The sequence below is a fragment of the Pyrgilauda ruficollis genome, unplaced genomic scaffold (genome assembly GCF_017590135.1).
Source record: "Pyrgilauda ruficollis isolate IOZ18807 unplaced genomic scaffold, ASM1759013v1 scaffold12, whole genome shotgun sequence".
In the NCBI taxonomy this organism is placed as follows: domain Eukaryota; kingdom Metazoa; phylum Chordata; class Aves; order Passeriformes; family Passeridae; genus Pyrgilauda; species Pyrgilauda ruficollis.
Window position 1 is genome coordinate 8,325,036 of NW_024510321.1, and position 22,592 is coordinate 8,347,627.

The following is a 22,592-nucleotide window of genomic DNA, read 5'->3' on the forward strand; positions in this document are numbered from 1 at the left end:
CGGCGGCGGCTCCGGGCCCGAAACGTCTCCGAGCCGAGACTCAACCACCCGCTCGCATGAGAGACCCGCTTCCGGCTCCCGGCGGAAGTCCCGCCCCCGCCGGCGGAAGGGATTGGCAGGCGCCGCTCGGCCGGGCGCCGCCGCGCGCGGATTGGCGGAGCGGGGAAGGGGGGAGGGGGCCCCGGCGCGCGCGCGGCGTGTGACGCGCGGAGCGGCGCGTGAGGCGCCTGACGTCACCCGCCGCGAAGGGGCGCGCGGGGGCGGGGCCGGCGCCTCCCGCCCTCCCGCTCCTTCCCCCGGAGGCGTTTTGTCCCTTCGCAGTCGCCGTAGCCCCGCCGGGAAGTGGCGGGAAAAGAGACGGGAAAGGGAAGAGAAGGGGGAAGGGAAGAGGAAGGAACGGGAAGGCGGAGGGAGGGAAGGGCAGGGCGGGTCACGGCTAATGCCGCGGAAGCGGCGCCTCCTGCCCCGCTGTCTCCCCTGTGTCGGCGGGCAGTGTCCAGCCGGCCCGGGCGGTGCTGCGGGCAGAGGGACGGAGCGGGCCGGCGGGGCCTCACCGAGGGCTGCGGCTGAGGGAGCTCGTCCAGGGCTGCGCGCTGACACAGGGCCCGTTGTCACCTTGTGGAACCCTGCCATGGCAGCAGCCGGAGGGAGCAGAGCCTGTCCGGGGTTACCGCAGAGCGTCCCGGCTCCTGCCGTGGCCGCTGCTGTGGGGCAAGACCGAGCAGTTGTAGCTCAAAGGGAAGGGATAAACTTAAATAGGAGGATTTTAGAAGCGTATTTAATGACAGAGCTTTGTGTTTCATGTGGGTTGGGAAAGCCTGGAGAGTCCTGTCTCATAGAATCACGGAATGGTTTGGCTTGGAAGGCACCTCAAAGATCCTCGAGTTCCAGCCCCCCTGCCGCGGGCAGGGACACCTTCCTCTGCTCCGGGCTGCTCCAGCCCCGTTCAGCCTGGCCTGCACAGCTTGCACAGCTTCTCTAGGAAATACCTTCCACTGCCTCACCAGCCTCCCACTATTCATTGCACCGAGGGAGAGGAGGCAGAGGAAGCTGAGGAGCAATCCTGGGAAGACGAGGGCTGCAGCAGGGAGGCAGGATTGTTTTGTAAAGCAGGATCCACGCAGTGCTTCCCTCCAACAGCAAGTTCCAGTCCCCACAGAAGGGCTGCTCTCTGCCACTGCCAAGGCTTGACAAGCAGAGAAACTGCTGGGAGGTACAAATGCATTTTGTTTTGAGGTGCTTGCTTCCTCGTAGGCTGGAGAATGCCAGGCTGGATTGAACATTGTGCATGGGAAGAAGAGAGAATGCAGACAGTGGCAGGCACACAGATGCAGGCACAGGACATTCTGGTTGGAACATGAGGACTTTTGCCAGAGGTGAAGTCTGTAGGACTCTCCCAGCTTCTCAGCCTCAAGCTCTCTCTCTCTTCCCAAGCTGGGGAATAGAGTAAATCTTCAGTTATGTAAAACTGCAGTGAGCCCTGCAAGATTCAAGAGTGCTTTTGTTTGACCAAGGAACAAACATGTCTTATCAAACAGTTCCAGTTATTTAGCACAGATCATCATCTATTTTTAACTACAGTTAATTAGGCAAAAGGAAAACCTGTGGTTTCCTCTTGGGACTTTGGGGGAAAAGAAAGTCCAGAAAGGATCATCTTCCAGGGCTGCTCCCAGTCCTCAGCTTGTCTTCTAGTTCAGGTGTGGCAAAAGTACATCAGCTTACAACCAGTTGTCAATAGTTATCTGCACCATGTGTTGCTGCCTATCTGCATCTCAGAAGTTAATCCAGATAGGATAATCCAGTTTTTAATCCTTACTGATAAGATTCATATGCCTGCCTTCCAGGTATCTGGTAGAAATTCCCATAGAGACAATAGAGCAATTAGAAGATCTATTTTAAGGACAGCCAAGCAGCCTTTTGGAATGGTTTTTGTGATAGTTTTAATGTTCTTGATGTCACTGTATTGTTAAAAATCCCGTGCTAGTGGGGGCAATAAAGAACATCCCAGTGAGAGGAGGGAACTCAGACCCCACTGGACACACAGCTTTGCTGTTGATTGAGGGAAGTGCATCTCAGTGCTCACTCTTGGGCAAACAAGGGGATGTTTTCCATAGTAAGTTCTTCCACTTTTACAGATTTGTCATGAGGGAAAAGCCCTGAGCAGAGGAAGATGGGCAGGGTAGAGCTTGATCAGGAAAAGGAATAAAGCGGCTTTGAGAGTGGTGCTCAGAAGGACAGACAGTACCTCAGGCAGTGCTGGGAGTGTCACTGATCCACAAGGTGGTCACCACATAGCCACTGTATAAACAATTGATTGCTTAGAAGTCTACCTCATGTTTTTTAAAAATTTATTTTATAAAGGAGTTCAATATCATTTTGCTCTTTAATGCCAGACCATTTTCTAGCAGACTGCAGTACTTGTCAAGACAATTTAAAAAAAAGGTCTGATTTTTAGACTCTCAAACATGATAAGCTCCATTATATCCTTGCTCTTGAGGGGCCTCAAAATTCCTTACCCTTTTAGGCATGCAGTCTTCACATCTGCCCAAGCTGTATTCCCATGCAACACTTGGTGAAACACATTTTCTGGAAAGTAGTAAGAGTTTTCTACCTGCCTGGGCCCCTTCTGATTCTCACTGGGGGGGATGTAGAACTTAATCTCTAAAAATCCTTCAGTTTTTTAATGGTACACTGCTGAGATCAAAGAGGTTTGATGTTTTCCTTGATACCCTGGTAGCTGAGGAGTGTGTGCCCAGATAGGAGTGAAATATTACAGATTGACCATGGGTGCTTTGTGTGGTGGTAGAAACTACTCCTGTTTCTTCTACCTCTCACACTCAGCAGTCAGGAGAGAGAGTGCAGCTCTGAAGGAGCAATGTCCATCAGTAATTGGACCCTTAGTCCACAAAAATCAAGCAAGATAGACTAATTGTTTTTTCCATGATCTGTGGTCAATCAGATATAAAAAGGACTATATAAGTTACTTCTCAGTATATTAGTGATATATTCTTAAAATTACATTTTGGTCTGGAGAAGAGGAGTCTCAGGGGGAGCGTCTTTGCTGTCTAAAACTCCCTGACAGGAGGCTGTAGCCAGGTCAGGGTCAGTCTCTTTTGTCAAAACTCAAATGAAAGGATGAGAGGGAATGGCCTTTAGTTGTGCCAGGGGAAGTTCAGCTTAGATATTAGAAAAAAAATGTTCACTGGAAGAGTGGTCAGGCACTGAATGAGCTGCCCAGAGAGACAGTGGAGCCTCTGGAAGTGTTCAAGAGGTGCTTGAATGTGGCACTTGGGGATATGGTTTAGGGATGGTTTTTATGGAAGTGCTGAGTGATGGCTGGTCCAGGTGATCTTGAAGGTCTCCTCCAACCTTGATGAATCTTTCATTCTGTGAATCTGTAAGTTTTTTCATTAGGATTCATAGTTAGGGGGTGGGGGGGGGAAAGGTCTTTGGTATGCTTAAGAAGATAACTCTGTACAAAGAGGAACTGCAAATAATGCAGTGTTCCTGGAAGCTAAACCTAGAACTGAGCAACTGAGCAGTCAGAAAATCAAACCCTCAAAAGTCACGGGATGTACTGAACACTTGGGCTTTACAGTCTTTATGATTTCCTCTCAATATAATAAAAAGGATAATATTTCCTTCATCACAAGAGCATAGAGGATTAATTCATTGAAGTTTGTGAAGCATTTGGGTGGTATGATAAAAACTTCCACTAACACAGAACTAGATTTCTGCTTTGTAAGGAATTTCCTGGTTTGGACTACCTTTTTTTTTTTTTTTTAATTGTGTGTTTGTTTGTTTATGAGTTTGTGGTTTTGTTGTTTATGTTTATTTCTTTTTACTCCTTTGAAACACACTCTCATAGAATATTTTACCCTTCAGATCTATGGGATAAGGCTTCATGAATCACTAGTATTTAAGAATTGCTGACCTGAAACACTTGCCAAAAGTCACAAGCCACTTAATACTCTGCAATTTTGTGAAATCTTAAGAGTCAAGTAATATTTTACGATTCCTGAAGCTATTACCCAGCTTTGCAGGAAGAGAGGTATTTTGAAACCTAAGATACTAAATGATGGTACACAATGAGCTATTCCTGTCATAAAACTTTAATAGAATCCTGTAACCAGCCTCTATTGCATGGATTTGATGAGTGGCATTTTAAGTATATATTATTTCTATGTTGGTATCTTTCATAAGTCACTAGTAAATATATGATTGTGCCAAAGACAGTCCTTGTTCCAAGTAGACCATCTCAACAGCCAAAGTGGAGGAGATGAGGAGAAGCTAAATAATCTTCCAAAGGGAGGGGAAACTAAGAGAGATTAAGTGACCTGATGAAAGATTATACAAGGTAGGCACATCTAAGTTTCAGCTGCAAGTGGTATCCTATAGTTTAGTGACATGTTCAGGCTTCCTTTGTAGCTAAATGAAAATAAATTATCAAGTAAACTGATGAAAGGCCATTATTAATCAGGTAGATTTATTATCACTGTTACCCTATGCATCTCTTAACTGAAGGAATGATCCAGATTCAGATGAGGTAGACAGAGATATGTTCCAGTATAACTTTTCTTGTTTGATGTTTAATGGCATGCTCTTCAGTTTCTCAACTAAGTGCAGGTGTGTAATACAGAGTATTCAGTCTTGTCCAAATTATCAGGTGATAATTTGGATCTGGTTCTTTTCTAGCTGAACAATCATTTAGAACACTGTGGTCAGGCTGTGGTGGGACAATTCCTTAATTACATCCAGTGCCAAAATGCAGCTGGATGCAGTGGAGTCCTGATGCCCAGACAGCAGTGCTGAGTGCCCACACGTGGTTGACAGCACGAACACGTGCACTTTGTGTCTTTCTTGGATCTAAGCTATCAAGCCTTCTAAAGTGCTGCAGCAGAACCAGTTCAAACAACCCCACTCTCAGCAGATTTTCCCTCTGGCCTTATCCCTGCAGCAGGTGAGTGTGATTTCTTTAAGACACAGAGAGCATTTTAAAATAAGGCTTTAGTGTGGGTGCGAGCCGTTGTTAAACCTGTACCATGAACACCCTGTAAAAAAGTCTAAGCTTTAGATGGTTCCATAAATACTAAAACTGTTGTTAAGAGCAGCTGATTGCAAACTTTCAGGAGGTGGTTTAACAGTGTTAATTACTGGTAATTGAGCATAATCACAAATCTGAAAACTGCCATTCTGTTTCATGGACTTTGCACTACCGAAAAACTGGCACAGGCCTTACTCTGTCTGTAGATATAGCAGGTCTGTAGCAGAGTCAGGACTTGACACCAGATTTTGCATATTCTGGGTTTGGGCAATATTCTGTCTTTGATTTAGTTATTGTTAATCTGTGATATATTTATTTCTTTAGCTTGGGCCCATTTTTAAAAGCTAATTAAACCCCAATGAAAAATTGTATAATTTATACATTTTCTGGCTGAGTAAAAATTTTTAAGGGGTCTGGAATCTAATATTTTCGTAGCACTAAGGATGTTAGCAATTTTCTGCCTTTGTACCTATTTTCATCTTTCTGTTTCTACTATTTCTGAACACTTCACAACAGTCTTTAAATATCATCATAGCTCCTGTGTGAACTATGAGTGTATTTATCCCCTATCAACAGCTGGCAAGCTAAGGCATGAAGATGTTTGAGCTCTGTGTTATAACAGGTCCCATAGAAAAGTTGTATATGCTCTGAAAAATGATAATGGTTTTGTATCTCTGTCCTCTTAAGCACTATGCTAAGTTCCTGTGGGATCATATATACATAAATTTTTATTCCCCAGACTTCCAATTTCAAACATGAGCATCTTCAATTGTATTTCCTGCTTGTGTTCTCAAAGATTTTTAGATTTTCTGTTTCTATATCTTGTCTGTGTGTGTGTTTGGATGTAGTTTTAGTTCTCTCATTCTCAGTTATGTTGGACATCTGTGAGGAAAATTACATGAAATTGTCATGCCCCTGATGAATGAATTGCAAAGCTATGAATATCAAAAGTTTCTAGTTATAGAAGGAAGATATTGGATAAGGCATAGTAGTGAACTGGGATAAGGTAGTAACTTAAATACTCAAGACTTGAAAAATAAGCATATACCCTCTATAGAAGGATATTTGTGGCATCTTTGTTTCCAGTTTTCAGGAAAAAAACATACTCCTTGCTTGAAATTCACATTTTGTTTGACCATTAGTTAATTTGCATCAGATAGACTGTTTAATATGACCCTCCCATCATAGCAGAATATTATGTACAAGAAGACCAAATAGAATTCAAGAAGTGTCTGTTTTTCTAAGTTAATATTTGGGCCACATGAAACATTAATTGCAAAGAATTGTTTCTAAAGCAACACTTTTCCCTAAATCTAGTATCAGTCATATCACTAAATATAATGGCATTAACATAGAACACAAGATAAATCACAGAACTCTCCTAAATTTTTAATTTATTTGGAGAAATATGGTTTTCCACTTTAACTCTGCATCAAATATCTCTCTGTGACACAGAAATGGTCTCCAAATTCCTTGTGTAGCCTGTATGGTCCAAATGATGTTGCTTCAACTGGGAATCCTCAGGTTCTCCTTCCTGTTTCATTATAAAATATGTTCAACAGTGGGATGCCAAGGGCATAAATTTATCCTGACACCACAAAAGAAAACTGCAGGCTGCTATTTCATCTGTATATTGGATACAAGACAGGTTATGTAGAGGGAATTGGCTAAAGTTTCAGGTTTATAATAATTTGATGGAGACTGGTAAATAGATGAAATTCAGACCCAGTTTAGTGTTTCAAATACCATAAAACAGTGACTATTATTTGTTTAAAAAACAGTTTGAACTACTGTGGTCTAGTTGTAGGGTCTGAGAGATACTTTTATGTCAAAATGCTGGATGGTCCTTTTTGGCAGGACTTCCTAAGGGCATAGTTGCAGTAATGTAACACTTGTTGCTTTTTAGGGTCACTGTGGCTCAGGATAGAAAGAAGTCAATCCAAAAACACTTGCAGTGATTCCCAGGTGCTCTCCAGTCCTCTGAGACCACCAGCAGCTGGTGTAGCTGGGAAAGGATTTCCCAGGCCATGCCAAGAGCAGTGGAGCTGCAAATTTTCTCTGGTAGCAATGCAACACATCTTGAGATGCACTGAATCTCTCAGTGCAAGCAAGGAGACCATGTATCCTCTGCCAGGTACTGGGTGTACAGTCCCTGACACTTCATTTCCCTGTCCCCCAAGATGGTTGTTCCTGGCCTTGATTTTTTTTTTAACACAGCTTTGAGAACTGAGCTAACTACTGCTTATAATGAAACATACCCAACAAAAGGGATCTTTGAGAGTTTTACACCTTATGGCTGGATTAGGAGGTTACATATTTCTAAGTGATGCAAAAAGTACTTTTGCTAGAAGGTGTGATTAAGGATAATAGCAGAGAAGGTGGCAGGAAAGCTCTGGTTGCTGTATTCATTAGTAAGGACTGAAGGACTTCTTGGCTTGTTTCTTTTCACATATGCTTTTGAATTTTGAGCTTACTGCTTCTAAAGCTGCAGGGCTCAAGGTGATTATTAGATAAGTCAAAAAAGGGTGTTATTCTTCCCATACTGCAGTGTTTAAAGGATAATTCTCTTGTAGATCTCCTCTACTCTGCTATATAAATGAAAAACTAACAGCTTGTGCATTACAAATAAGAATCACATGAAAATAGTGTGTGTAGTCACTGAGAATTGATAACAACCACTCCTGAGAATCTCAGATAATTCTTGAATACTTTAAAATCATGAAATCATTTTATGGTGATTTTTACCTGTACTTGCACATATATTTCAAGATAGATTTTTTTGGGTGCATTTCAGAGATGCCCACTAGCCTCTGTCTGCTCTCTGATAAACTGACACTAAGTTCCCTGTAATTCTAAGGAAATGAGCAAACAAAGGACAGAGAAGAGCTGGTTGAGCTGCTTTGAGAAGACCTCTACCCGTGTTACCTCTGGCAGAGGGACAGAGTGGCCTTGAGTCTTGTATTTGGAAAGCTGGGCTTGTAAATACTTGGGAATTGCTGTACATCACAGCTATTGGGGGTTTATCTGTGTTAAAGAAACTCTGCTGTCCTGTCTCCAGTTATTCTATACCTATAATTTACAGATACAGTGTCACACATACCCACCCTCATCAAGGTTTTTGATCTATCTCTTGTGCTCTGCAAGAGCAGGCAGGCCCTCGGGGAACAAAGCAAGATTTCAAAAAGAAAAGGCCATCAGGTGCTGATATTCTGTAAAGTCACATCTGACTGTTCTTTGTACCTCTTCCCCTCAGTCAAAGAAGACAACTAGTCTTCAGAGGACTGTAAAAAAAATTACTCCGTGCTGCTGAATCCTGGAAATTGTCAAGATGATCTATTCAATACAGCCCTATGAATCCTCTTCCCTCTGGCAGAGCCCTTTTCCATGGCATGAGGATTCATTTCTGGTTTTCAGCCAGCAGAAGGTTTCCAGTAAGAGGGGACAGTTTTCACACCTGTTATTTTCTAATGCTCAGAAGGATAATGCAGTTAGATCCTGTTTGAGAAGACACAATGCTTTCTTCTCATTTCATGCTTCACATGAAATGTCTTGTCATCTCAAACATATTCCATGCCAGAGGGCCTTGATCCTCAGGATGTTTTTCAGGGGAAGCATTTTCCTGTATAAACTACTGTTGCTCTCATGAAAATTTCTGATTGATCTGTTTCCTTGTCTACCACAGAGCTTCTGTGAAGGCTGTTGGTTGCTTCAAGACACAAAGAGAGCTCCTGCTGAAGCAACTATCTCTGAGGAAGCAGAGATATTATTCCTCCTCTCTTTCCAGTGCTTCCTTGACTCACCTGTGATGCTGATGTCAACACCAACTCTCTTCTCTTCCAAATTGTGATGGTAACACTTAATTTCAGGCAGCTGGTTTGCTTGAAAACTTGCTATCTTTCTTCCAGTGAAGTTTTCCCCTTCTTAGGATGTTGTGTGTTTTCTCCATCATACTGATGGGTCTTTAGTCCATGCCTTACGTCTCCCTGCTAAGTCTGTACACATGGCTCCAAGCAGGCAGAAAAAATGTTTGCTGTTTGATTAGTACTTGTAGCTCCTGTCCAATTAATGGAATCATCCAGAAGGAGAAATGCAGGGTTTTAAGTCATCCACAGGTTGAGCAAGGTCAGGCACTTGGTGGTGATGGATTAATTCTGGAGCTGAAGCTCCAGAATGCCCTGGCTGCCTCAACAGTGGTTGCTGCCCATGAAACAAGGATGAGAAGAAAGCACAGCTGAGTGTAGCAGACTGAGAGCTGTGGCCACCCCTGAGTGGATAATGTGTGCCAGATTTTCAGAGTGGAATGGCCTGTAAAGGGAGTGGAGGGAACCCACATGAATGGTGACTGGAGATGTCTCATTGTGACCTACTGACACATATATTAGACACCTAAACTGAGCATACTTACCTAAGTATGGGGAAATCCCTGTGCACCTCAAGGTGCACATAAAAATTGTATCATTTATTCAGAGTTTTTTGTGCAATCTCAGCTCTAACTTCCCCTTGGGTGTAAGAGAGAAAATAGAAAGCTGTTTTAAAGGGAAAAGAAAAAAGCAGTTTGTACTATAGGAAGTCTGAATAGCAAGCTCCAGCTGACTGATTCACTAAGCTAAGTGCAACATGGTAAGTTCAGTGTCAGGGAGATAATAGAGCTTTCTCTGCTGGTGGCAGGCAGCCATGGCTGTTGTTACTGGCGTGGTCAGCTAACACAGGCTTTGGACACAAACTTCATATTCATCCTTCTGGTATTACTACAGATGGATAAAATCATCATGAGATCTACCCTGTAGTGAAAAATACACATTTATACTGTTTTTCTTTCCTCAACCCAGTGAGGTCAGTTCTGAGCTGGGGCTGGGAGCATGTCTGGTGGCATCTGTGACATGTGCAGGTGGCTCAGTGTTCACTGGATAAATAAATCAGGAAGTTCTCTGCATGACAGCCAGGCTGCCTGGGACAGGCCAATGCCTGATGACACAAAGATGAGCTCAGATGAGACAAATGCAGTGTGACCTATGCATCCAGGAGATGTTTTCTTAACAACCACTTTCTGACACAAAAGAAGAGTATTTCCCTCCAACCTCCTGTGTCTCTTCTGTGTTTGGAGAGAAGGGAGCTCTGAGAGTACAGCTGTGGAATCTGAATAGGAGATAGTAGTGCAAATGTGTGTACTGATTTTCTATACAAAACCCTGATTTTCAATACCCAATGATTTTTTTAAAAAGCTTCATGCTGCCTGTGATGCCTTTTGCACTTCTAGTGCCTCTTCTCCTGCATGTGGCACAGCAGCAGCACATTTTGGTGTCTGCTATAATATGGGTTATACTTGCAGTCATATGTTTCTGATTTTTATCAAATTGAGTTATAAGTGGGGGTATCCTGCAGAGATAACACAAATTATCTTTTTGAATGAATGCTAGAAGTGATCTTGTATCTTGTATTTTTCTTGAGAAAGTGTGTCCATGGGTTCTGTGAAGTGAGTTGGATGGCAGATAGAGGTGAGTAGGGATTCATTGGGATAGGACAATGGTGGGTGATGTCTCGAGACTCACAGCAGGACTGATGGTCCCAGGAAATCCAGAGGAGGTCCTGCTGAGAAACCAGTGGGAAACTTACCTGCTGGCACATGGTCCAGCCTGGAGGCAAATCAACCAAGAGGAATGGAGGCAAAATGGATGAATGTGACCTGCCTTGCTTCATAGACCACTAGAAAGGCCTTGTGTGTCTCTGCTGATAAGCCAGCACCGAGCTTGGGAGAGACACCTGAATCAATGGTATATAAGCAGATGGAAGTTATAAACATGAAAGAGAATCTTAAATAGAATTAAATGGAAACATCAAATTATGTAAAGTCCAATCTTTCTACTGAGAAATACAAATTACAATGAGAAACGGAAAGGAGGAAAAGGGAAATTAAGCATGTGTGGTTTGGTTAGTTGTTCAGGGTTTTTTTAACTGAAAAAAAAATGCTTTAATTGAAAAGCATATAATTGCAAAAAAATAACAGAGTAAAATAAAAAATATTTTGATTTTCCTGACTTTGTCACTCTTACCTTTTCTGTTCATCAATTTTCTCTCTTGTTTTAAACTCCTTGCATCTTGTTTTATAATGAAATTTTGAGTTCTTCAGAGCAGCAGCTATATTCAGATATGGAGCAGTAAACAGCCTGCAGCAATAAATCCTTACCCTGATTGGCACCGCTGAGCAACATAAACACTATGTAAGTAATGAGAAAGTCTGAGAGGTGCTGAGTCCTGGATAAACACCGTTGTTTTTCAGCAGCTTACATTATAGTGGAATTAATTCCAACGGTGCACAAAACCGTGTCAGTGCATCAGCTAAAGGCAGGCTGGATACTGCTTGGAGGAATGGAAAGCCATGAAGAGCTGGGTGAGCCCCATGATGTCCTCTGGGAGGAAAGAAGCTCTGGGGAGGAGCTGATTTAGAACTTGGAGCCAAGCTTCCCATCCTTTAGGAAAGAAAAAAATTGACAGTTGTCTTCTTTTGTGACATTCAGGAAGGATGAAACGTCTCTGTGTGAGAGATCCAAACTCCCATCATAGGCAGGAAACCTGAAGAGCTATCCTGCTGACTGCTTCAGTTGTCCACATTTATTTATTTAGAGCCATTTGAGATATCCTGTAATAGGCCCCGACTTCCAGCTGCCACTTGGGAGGGAGAAAGGTCATGTTTAATACTTGGCAATTCTGTGTAAATATCTTGGATACCAGAGGCAAAGCTGGCACTAGACATCTGAGTTCAGCCAGCTAGTTGGTGTGCCAAGATGTCTGCTTTGAGGTGAAGTGGGCAGGGCTCTGGACTCCACTGACTGTAGCAGAAGCCTGAACATCCAATCCACATATGGACACCTCCTAGGTCTCCTAACCTGCAAGGGGAATATTATTATCCTTTAAGATGTATGCCAAGACAAGAATTTGCACAGTGCCTTTAAGACAATACATTAACAATTGATTGATGCTGACAATGTGAGAGTTCTTTAACCTCTTTTTAAAAATGAGGGGTCTAAAGTGGAGCTGGAGTTGCATGTGAGAATGCGAGCTTCAGCCCTGCTCTGAGCAGGGCACAGCGTGGAGCCCGAGCTGGCTCACACCATGCTGCTGCCAGAGCACCAGGGCTGGGCAGAGGGAGCTCACGGGGACAACCACTGGCCTGGCATTGTGCTCTGGCTTGTGCACAAGGCTGTGCAGAGAGCACATCTCAGATGTTACTGAAAATGCATTGCGCTTTTTTTGTTTGTTTTTGGCCTTTTCTTTGCCTTAATTTTTTTTTTCCTCAGAAATAATTTCCTTCTGAGTATGTGAATTTACTGCAGCAATAACTAGTGTTTGCTTACATGTTTGTACAAGAGAAGCACATGGAGCCCCTAGTGTCTGACAAGGACGCTGTGGCAAAACAAATTAAAAATAGAGACAGAAAGGCAGAGTGCAGAGAGAGAGGTTATTACGCCAAGGATGGCAATGGCCCTCTGAGACAAGTCTGGGGTCTTCTGAGGTTTGACTCAATACCTCAACCAAAAAAAAAATTCCATGCATGATATCAAAAATTTGTATTTGGCTGGTGCCTGAAAGTTTTTGGAGTTTCTAGATATGGGCATATGGAGAAAAGAAACAGTCCTTGACCACAAAGGGCTACAGCATGAGGTGTAATCAGACAGGAAATTAGAAGGGTATTTAAGATCACAGGAATTTTGTCTCAGTGTTGGAGGAGGACAGATGGACTGTCTCTGTATCCCCAGATGTTCTTAAAGAGAGAAGGAACTGACTACATCTAAGAGGTGTTTTATTTGGAAGTCAGTACCAGTATGTTTTTTCACCTCATATAAACAAAGAAAAAGAAGGGTTTGTTCTGCTTCACTGGAGCAAAAAAAATAGCACAATAGAGTTCCATTCAGGCACACAAATAGCAACTGTCCTGTGACTTCTCTGTTTAAATGGGTATCCATGGTGAGATATGTCTCACTCTCAGTAGATGGCTGTGGAGCGGTGCTGTGCCTCACACTGCAGGCAGGGAGGAAAAGGCATCTGAAACATTCCCCTTGCAATGAATGAATGAAAGAACACAACAAGATATCAAGTTTCTGGTGCATCATGCTACCAAACACTATGCCTGTGCTCTCCACCACTGCTTTACTGTCCCTTCACACTGCTTTTCCAGGCCCATTCCAATTAAATGTATTCTGTACTTGCAGGCACAGCCCTGGCCAACAGATGGTACTTAAATAGGTGTAAAAACTGCAGCATCACAAGGGGCTTCCTTGCCAGGCTGCATTTCTTGTTTGCTTTCTTCTTTCAGCATTGGTAGTAGAGATTAGTAATCTGCTCTGTGACAGCCAAGCCTGGACCAGACCCCTGCAGGGTCTTGCCCAGCTCAGAGCGCACAAGGATGACTTGGTGCTGTAGGAACCAGTGCAGATGTCTGCTGTGCAAGGGGTCTCCAGCAGCAAAAGGAAACAAGATTGCTGGACTCCTTGAACCACTTCTTTTCTAGGGAGAATGGCAGACCTGCCTAAAATTCAAGATACTACTGGTATGGCATCAATGCTATTTATATGAGGGAACTGAGAAATAAAAGTGAAAATCAGCTAAAGAAGTCAGAGCAATTAATGATGACTTCCTGGTGCTGGAATAATTATTACAATTGATGACGACAAAGATCAGCTGTCTTGCCAAATACAAGCTTTGAAAAATAGTACCTTTTAACTACAAAATAAGCCAAAATTGGGTTAAGGAGTTAAATACAAAAATATTACCCTTGGGCTGTTATTTGTATTCTGCATTAAAATACTCAGGGTTGACACTTTTCAGTTTTATCAGCTAGAAAGTGTCATGTATCATTTAAAAGTGTTATATTCTGCTAGTAAGCTGAATGTAAAATCTTCTTATAGATATGACATTCACTGTAAAATTATTAGCAATGCTAATGCTGGTACAAATTGTAAGATAATGATACACCAGTGTTAATGCATTGAACTTGAATTCCATCAAAACCAGTAGAAAAGATATTCCTGACTTTAACTGAGACACAGATCTGACCTATACATTTTTAAAAGGTTATGCCTAAGTGCTGGAAATGGAAAATATTAATAAAAATGGAATCTCTCTTTGCTGTTATCCAGGCAAAGCCCCCAAAGCTTTTGTATGTACCTTTTACCATTCACTGTTGTATTTTGCTTCCATGTCAAGCCTGGAAGCAGACTCATCAGTAAGCATTTGGTTTATTCAAACCAAGTCAAGAGTTAGGTGCTAACTCCAGCTGCTACCAATACAGCAGCCATTGAAATGTGAAAGCACGGTTCAAAAGACCTGATTTTGAAAGTGCTTTCCTGTGAAATCTAGCCAGCCTTTGAAATCAGACTTTCACTGTCTACCCTAAACTAACCAAATGTTACAAAATCTGGAAAAGCAGCTAAGGAATCCTGCTGGTGCAGAATGATTCTCTTGCATAGCTTCTCCCTTGTCTGTCAGGGCATGCCAGGGTAGGTGTTTGTGGTGTGCCATGGTCCTCACTGTTCTTTAGGTCTGAGCTCAGCGTGGTCTCCGTGGACAGGCTGCTCTTTTGTTTGTGGAGCAAGTATGGGAAAAGGCAGAACTCAGCAGTGCTGGCAACAGGGACTAGACAGGAGGAACAAAATCAGATGTCTGGGGTTCTGCAAGGGGGAGGCAGGCAAGGTTTATCAGGAGATGGTGGCAGAGGGGGATGCTGGTGCAGTCCTGAGGGGCTGTGAGTTCATGGGTGTGACAGCACAGCCAGGTGGGCCAGGTCACGGACTGGTCTGCACTGGGGAGGCACAGGCAGTGCCTGCTGGGTCTGATCTCTGCTAGGGAAGCAGATGCCTGTGGAGTCAGAAGCAAACTCTTGTGGTTTCCAAATGCTCATATGCAGCATTCTAGCAAGTTGGAGCAGATGGCAGGTCTGGCTACCCCGGGCCCCATTTCTGGGCAGTGGCTGCAAACCCTTCCAGCCTCTTTGAAGAATGGTGGGTGGTATGGCTGCTTAAGGAATGGCATCCCGGGGTTTCCTGCTCCTTTCCACTGTCTCTGTCTAGGTTTTGTGGCATGCTCAGCACTCTGGAACATGTGCCCAGTGCTGGTGCCACAGTCTGGGAACAGCCCCCCTGAGCTGCACTGGCAGTCCCATATGCCCCAGGTTGTTCAGCAGGGGCAGGATGGGTGTGGCTCCAAGCCAGAGGAGTTGCTGTGCTTCTCAGGTGGAGACGTGTGAGAGCAGACATAGCTGGACTCTTTGAATGCCTTCCAGAAGATAAATCATCCGTGAGCACAGCTGAAGTGAACTCAGCAAGCACAAAAAGTAGGGCACAGCTGAATTTCCATCACCATTCACTTATAGTAGCAGAGTGGATGTTTCAGAGCAGCCTTGATCACTGACTGGGAGGATGTCCCAGCCAAGGGTCACCACCAAATGCATCCACCTTCCCATCATGGCTGAGGGCTCAGACAAGCAACACAAGTTTTGTGGCACCTGACTATTCCTCTAGAGAAGCCAAAATATATGTTCTTTTCCCTTTGCAGTTTGAGAGGACATGTACAGAGGAGGTGGAACTGGAAGCAGGGTTTGACCTTATTATGCATATAGCTTACACAGAAACCTCCAGTGTTAAAGGGATTTTTAAACTCTGCTCATTACCTTGTAGCTAACCTCAGTGTGCAACCACAGAGCTATCCTTAGGCAAATACTGTCTTCTCAAGTGAGCCTTCTTAGGTTCCCTAGCTAGGTATAAATGCTAGATGGACTTAGCATTTATGTCTTTCATGGTGTATTATGTGTACCATTGTCTTTGGAGACAACTGAAGTTGAATTTGTCTATCTTACTAGCCATGTGGCAAGTAAACCCTGTGCTTGGCTTTTCTGCAAGTCTCCATCACAGACAAAAAGGGAAAGGAGGGAAAAGGCAAGAAGAACCTGTCAGAAGAATTGAAGGGGAAGCTGGAGCCAGTCCTGGTCAGTCCCCCTTTACAAAGTCCTATTTTGGGTGACTTGAACTGGCAGGTGAGGGCATCTCACTCTGAGGCCTGCACAGAGTGTGGGGCTTTGGCAGTTTTCTGGAGGTGTGCCAGTGAAACTGACTCTAACAGAAGGAGATGAAAAGCAACTCAAAGGGACAAAGCTGCAAAGGAAGTAATAGGAAAATAACATTATGAGAAGAGGAAAGCATCTCTGAAAGCTGGCAAGTAGAAAATTAATTTCAACCTGAAACTGCCACTTTACCAGGATGAAATCAGAGAAGTTCTCTCAGGAAATAAGCAAAATGCTCAGAAATCCAGGTTTCAACAGTGAAGTTCAACATGAGCTGCAAATGCCTCAGGGAAATGGCAGGCAGATCAGCAAATAACGAATTACAGAAGTGAAGTCAGGATGTAATAAAAGCCTCAGTACCCCTTTGAGATAACATTTGCTTTTACCTGGAGAGGTTCCTGAGAGGGTTGTGGGAGCTTGGAAGAAAGCACTAGCTCCAAAATTGCAAACCTCAGAAGCAGGAAGAAAATAATTGCCTCCCAAAGAAACACGTAGGTAAGAAGATGCCTCCGCTGGGAGAGGTCAAGTCAGTAACAACCATGTCTTTAGTCATCACTGAAATCCTGAAATCAGAAAGGCAGTCATGCAAGACAAAAAAAGAATGGCTTAAAGGGCTGAAATATTTTTTTTCTATATTAAAGGTGGGACCAAGCCAAGAAGTACAGCTCTAACTTGATCTCCAGACCCAAAATTCACAAAAGATTGGATTTGGGTTTTTCTGGGCTGGGCAAATTCATGTGGATCTCTCAGAGTTTGGTAATGTTTAGTTCTTTGGGTTTTTCTGTCTCAGGTTTTGCTCCAGACCCAGACAGGTGTGTAAAATCCTTTGCAGAACAGAACCAAGAGCAGATGTGGTGCAAATGAATTTTGCGTTGTCATGCACCAGCTCTGAAGAGCCAGGACGTTGTTCCATTGTCACTGTGCCTGTGCTCATCCTGCCTTTTGCTGAATGTGGTAGCACCACACAGTTGCTGCTAGCATTGCAGGTGTACATTCATGCACCTGTAAATATAGGGATACCAATCACAGTGAAGGCCAGTAAGCTTTTGGGGCTGAGGGCATACATGGAAAACTCTCTCTCCTCACCAAACCCTACATCTATCAGCTAATCCCATCTTGCTGGGACACGCAGTTTATTTCTTGAAGGCTTCACCTTGGGAAGCCACACTACAGGATGCCATGGGGACAGGAGGAGCCTGTCACCATCTGTCCCCCTCCGCTTCCTCATGTGGGGACTCGAACACATCAGGCATTCCCACCCAGGACCATTTTGGACTCCTCTGATTCCACCTGTGTGTTAAAGAAAGGAAGGGATGCTGCTGGTAAGGAAGCAGGAAGGGCTGGGGGGAAGGGCAGCTGGTGTGTTCCCCCAGAGGGGCGTGGGAGGGAGGAACCCTGCCTCACGGTGGCTCAAAGCACAGCCACCCTCAGCATGCTGGCTGGGACTGGTATGACAGGAAGTTCTACTGGTGCTGCAGGTACTGTTAGTGCCTATTAGCCGTGGTGTTGTTTGGTGCCTTGTCCTTTCCGTCACGGCCCTGCAGGATGTCACCTGTCCCTGCTGCAAAGCCTCTGAGGTGCAGGCAGGTTGTGCAGCTGCCTGCTCCTCCACGCTCCCTTACTCATGGCAGCACACCACAGCATCCTTTTGAGGATCATACTGGGATATTGTGCTCCTGAGGAGCTGTAACCCAAACCTCCCACGGGGGATGGAATGCTGGAAGCCACTGAGTTGTTGCAAGAGGATGCCAAGGAATCCTTCTGGTGATTTCTGTACGTGGAGGGGCAAAAGCTGCCATGACCATTGTACACCTGATGTATGAGCAGTGCTGGAGGGGGAAAGGGTGGCATGGAGGGGGAAGCAGGTGAGGGTGTTGCTAGGTCAAGCTATGTGTATTGAAAACACCAAAATTGGAGAGGAGTTGTCTGGAATATCCTCCTCATCAATTTCTCCATTTTGTAGAAGGACAATAAGCCTATCTTCTTGGTGAATTTTAACTTTACTGGGTAAAGATTTCCTGTCTTTTTGATAAATTCAGCCAAAAATGTCAGTGAACAGCAACAGCACAGTCTTGCATGTTCATAGATCCTCTACATGCTGGTTTTTTACATGGCTGGTTTCAGACACTTAGGAAGGACCTCTTTTCTGTGTTCTTTTCTCTTACCAGAAGCTTTTGTCCAGGCATACCCAGGCTGTTTGTGTTCTCAGACAATAAGCTGCAATATCCAGAGATTTAAGTCAAAGGTCAAGGTCCTGTTGTGCAAGGCAGGATATTTTTCCCAGAAGTTAGTTCCTGCCCTGAAGAAGTTTCAGAGACAAAAGAAGACTCTGGCCCAGCTGACGACAGAGAAGTACAAGACACTGGTGAGACACTTATAATTAGTCTAATGAGGATCAATCAGATGACACCAGCTGCCTAACCATTGTCAGGTCATTTTATGGGCATTACAGCAGCGGCGTGGTTGTAAAGAGAAATGATAGAGGTATTAAGCAGTGACTACTTTCAGGACAGGCTTTTTCCACTCGTGAATGCAGGTTGATGAAATAAAGTGTAGAGTAACAGCAGTTAATTGGGATATACCTGAAATGTGTGCTGCCTGTTTATTGAGTGCTGCAATCTCCCATCTAATGCCCACCTAGTGCCTTAGTAAGGCCCTGATGTGCACACATTAACCATAATTATCCCCATTTATACCTTTTCTACATGCAGTACAAATGTGAACCAAAATTTGGTCTTTCTAAGTCCAGAAAATACAGGCACAGAGTCAGTTATAATGCTAGAGGAGAATTCTAACCATTGGAATTACCTGCTATTCACAAGCAACTTCTTTTAAATCCAAATCCGTCTGGGAGGAGTCCATCCAAATTCCCCACAATGGTTTCTAGAACATCCAACTACTCACCTCTGCTTTACATTCACTGCCACTAAGCAGCAAGTAGGTCCTGTGAGTAGTTTTTCCCTTTACAGTCTCTCCATGTTCATACATAATTTTCCAAGGGTGAGGTTTTTTCCAATAAGGAAGGAATGTTCATGCACAAATGGCAGTAGGTTGAAACGTGCGTTGAGCCAACCTGGAACTTGTGGTTTAATAATCCCTTAAGACATTCACCAGGAAGGGACATTTGCCTTCTTGTGTGTTGTATAAAACTTAAAAGAGACCGAGGGAGGGATATGAATTCATTATTCATGCATTATTCAGCGCTCATTATTCTTTCCCCTGAAGACTGCACGAGTGTCTGAGCTCACTCTAGTCAAGGCAAGTTCAATCACTACTGGCAGTAGACCTAAAGCACATGCTGGCTGCCCACTGCTTGTGTCTGAATCCCCCCTCCCCAGTGAGCTGCTGAACATATGTATTCAGTGATGCAGCTGCCTGTGAGCTGAACTGAAATGTGCATTAGATGTTGTGTATTGTCAGCAGGAAAGAGGAACAATGTGCTTGTGGAAGTTTATCTCTGCTGCTGCTGAGCTCACTGTAGAGAGGCTATGAAGAAACAAACAGGCCATAAAAAGCTGATAATTATGTTATATGTAAATGAAAGATCATTTGCCTGTGTTTGAGATGAAAGTCACAGACCTGCTGTAGCTAATTCTTGGAAGGAATGGTAACTTGTGAATTTTTCATATGCCTAGTTCCAGGATTAGTGCATCACTTATATATGATATGAAGAGGTTAAAGAGATGCAGCATAAAGGCATGCAAAAAGCCACACTCTCTATCCAGATATATTAATAGTTGTCTATTAATAGATCATGTTACATGCAAATATGCTTGATGCTAACATTATTTAGCTAAATACAAGCAATAAATACTGTTCTCTAAGGCACGGGAAATACATTCAAAACCAGTCTATGCTTTAATAGATTTCTTGTGTCCTTGATAGACTTAAAGTTAGATAATCTACATACCTGACACAGCTTAAGCAACCAAGGCAAAGGAAAATGTGAAAAACTTCTCAGCATTGCTTTGTTGAAATCACAAGAATACTTTTCCAAAATCAATGCCTTTTCTAATATTCACTCTCAATACATTTATATACACAATTCTTTTTTTTTTTCTTGTACTTGCAATCTAATACCAAATCTGACTGAAATGAGAAAAACCTATTCAGCACATTGGCTAAGCAGTTAAAATGTCATTCAACAATTTGCCAGGTCACTGTCACAAATATGTTGCTAGGTGACTGTAGATGTTATCAGCCACTAAAATACATGCATTTTCCAGATGTATTCATTAATCATTTTCTGTTGAGTGATTCTGTGGTACAATGAAATTGAATGCCTTATTAAGGACCTAAATATTTTTAAATATATAATGTAATCTGAATTATATTGAAAACTCTCATTTGTTATGTAAGTGGAGGAAAGGGATCCAAATTTGGGAAATTTGACTAAGGGTTTCTAGAGATTCAGCTCCCTAGAAACTGCAATTTTACACTATCCTCTTGTGTTTTGTAACTTCTGTGCATACCTAATGCTCACATTCTGCATCTAATTTTTCTACAGCTGATCCCTGATAATTGGCATTTCTATCAGCTAGTGATATGACTCATTAACCCTTTGGAAAGCAGTCTTTCAAAAGTTAATAACCGTAGAGTTTGAAACTTCAGGCTGACGTAATACCCAGTCATAAAAACACTGGCAGTGAAGTATGAATTTCAGGCAGTTTCAGATGTCATTCTGGGAGCTGATTGTATCAGTCACACAGAGCTCACCCCACAGTCAAGATCTCAAAATCTGGGCTGATTTTGCAGGTTTCTGTTCCTGGCAGTGGCAGTGTCATCCATGCAGAGTTCAGTCTCTCTGTCAAAGTGAGCCAGAAGAGCTGCCAAACTCCTGGCAGTGTGCACTGGTGACATTGGAAATGACAAGGACACACATTTAGGTACTGAGCTCAGGTATAAAAACCTGTGTTAGAGGGTTCTAATCTGCAAGCTGACTCCACACTTCAAATAATGGGGGCAATAATTTGATACAGCTATCTGTTATAGTGCAAGTCAGATCTACAGATTCATTCTGGCCTTGATATCTACAAATGTACATTGAGTAGATATGAGGCAGGGTTCAAAGAATGTGCTACTGGTTGCATTTTCCATAGAGCTTTGAACTGTAACATCTGTGTGTGCTTCCTGGTTCAATGTTCATCTGGAATGATCGAGAGATTACTCAGAGTGGTTTGGCAGGGACTTGCAAGATCACAATTTCAGCTCAGACCAGCCTGCATCAAAGGTATTAACACGTGCATGGATTTAAGTTTAAAGTGTCCAGAGAGAAAAATGTGCTACTGTTAAATCCAAAATTATCTCCTCTGGCTCAGGGAGTTCCCAGGCCATGAGTGATAACAGACTGAGTGTTTATTCCGAGAAAATACTGCTATTTATTATTTTTCTGCATTCAGCAGATTTTTCCCTACGTATCCACTTTTGGCCACATATCAGAGGTGAAATACTGCACCAGATGGATCTTGACCTGGTCTCTGTGGCCAGTTTTATGTTCTTAGGCCTGTGCAGCACTGACTCTTTGTGGCAGTCTACATAATTTCCAGCAGCATGGGGAGTTCATGTCATTGGTCTCCAGGGGGTTGTAATAGGTACAGAAGGAAAATATCACAGAATAAATCCTTAATCTTTCTGGCAAAGCTGAAGGGAGGGCAGCAGTTTGTGGGGTTTATGGTTACTGCAGGTGCAGTTTTTAAGCATAGCTTAAATAGTTATATGTGTTATGCCTCAGCTAAGTGTCTTTTACCACATCCAAAAAAAAAAGTTTAGACAGCATATAATGTTCTCTGTTCTAAAAGAGTGAGGGAGCACTTCACAGTCTGTCTGCTGGAGGTTGTGCTGTCTGGCCATTGCTCCAGGGAGAAGTGATATTGGAGGAGATTCATTGCTCTTCCTCTCAGCTTCACTGGCATCAGCTCATGAAACAGGAGACAGTGGCCATGAGTTGTGGCTTGGGATCCTCAGACTGGACTGTGTGACCTCTTGAGATCCCTTCCAATCAACATTCCTTGAGTCCATAGAAGGCCTACACTCACCTGAATCAGTAACTCAAGGCAGCTGTTCCAGGGCATCTCAAATGGCTTCACACATTTATGTGATGGCAGCTGCATCATGTCCCCTCATCAGCAAAATTCAACGGGAGGGATCAGCTGAACTGGCTGTTTGACAGTTCACCAACCAAGCAGGTGGATATGATCCACACCCTTTGGGATAACCTGGCACATCTGGCCTGCTCTTCAGATGTCACTTCAGAAGAACCTGTGTCTATTATGATACTGTGTGCTTTTGAAGGGGCTGATTCTGCCCCTTCTGCACTGCTTTTGTGAGATCCCACCTGGAGTACTGGGAGCAGTTCTGGTGTCCCCAACAACAGAAGGATGTGGAACTGTTGGAATAAATCCATGGAGTTGATAAGAGAACTGGAAAACCTCCCCTGTGAAGGCAGGCTGACAAAGGTGGGGCTGTTCAGCCTGGAGAGGAGAAGGTTGTGTGGAG